Source organism: Plectropomus leopardus, unplaced genomic scaffold, assembly GCF_008729295.1.
Source record: "Plectropomus leopardus isolate mb unplaced genomic scaffold, YSFRI_Pleo_2.0 unplaced_scaffold93298, whole genome shotgun sequence".
NCBI lineage: Eukaryota > Metazoa > Chordata > Actinopteri > Perciformes > Serranidae > Plectropomus > Plectropomus leopardus.
In genome coordinates, this window is record NW_024702892.1 from 1 (window position 1) to 663 (window position 663).

The window sequence follows — 663 nt, forward strand, 5'->3', positions numbered from 1 at the left end:
ATAGGCAGTGTGTCCCGGAGCTTTGGGACTTTAAACTAAAGCAGACTTTGACCGTGTAATTTCGCTACAAGGTATGAGAAACGTTTAAACGTTTAAAACAAGCTTTGTCAGGCTGCACTCACAGCATAGCACGTGTTTGTTGGATTTAGCCTCATAATGCCATTTTGTGTTTGTTTACAATTCAAAGAATATATAACAAACTTTGGCCACAGAGATCCCAATTTGGAAAGCGGTTGTATTAAACAACTATAAATAGGTGGTGTGTCTCCTTTGCTGTCGCTTACGGCCATACCACTCTGAACACGCCCGATCTCGTCCGATCTCGGAAGCTAAGCAGGGTCGGGCCGGGTCAGTACTTGGATGGGAGACCGCCTGGGAATACCCGGTGCTGTAAGCTTTTTACTTTTCACTTTTCACTTTTCACCAGCAGAGGGTGCTGCTGCTCATCTAACGGAGACAGATGGAAAGATGGAAAATCAAACCCATTGAGATAATACTGATAAAAAGTAAAGCAAAAAATTGTGTATAAATGCATGAAAAAAGGAAAATGTAACATTTTAAAGAGGTGCACAACTGCCTTAAGTGCGAAGCAAAATGCAAAACAGTTAAGTCAGAGCTAGTTAAAGGCTGAAGAGAAGAGATAAGTTTTTAGTTTCCTTGTAG

The 663-nt window shown here is 41.3% G+C and overlaps 1 non-coding gene across 1 annotated transcript; it reads left to right on the top strand.

The window, feature by feature from the left end:
• Positions 1–278: 278 nt before the first annotated feature.
• Positions 279–397, top strand: LOC121940733. The gene has a single exon (XR_006105680.1). It is a non-coding gene; the product is annotated as a 5S ribosomal RNA (ribosomal RNA).
• The last annotated feature ends 266 nt before the right edge of the window (positions 398–663 follow it).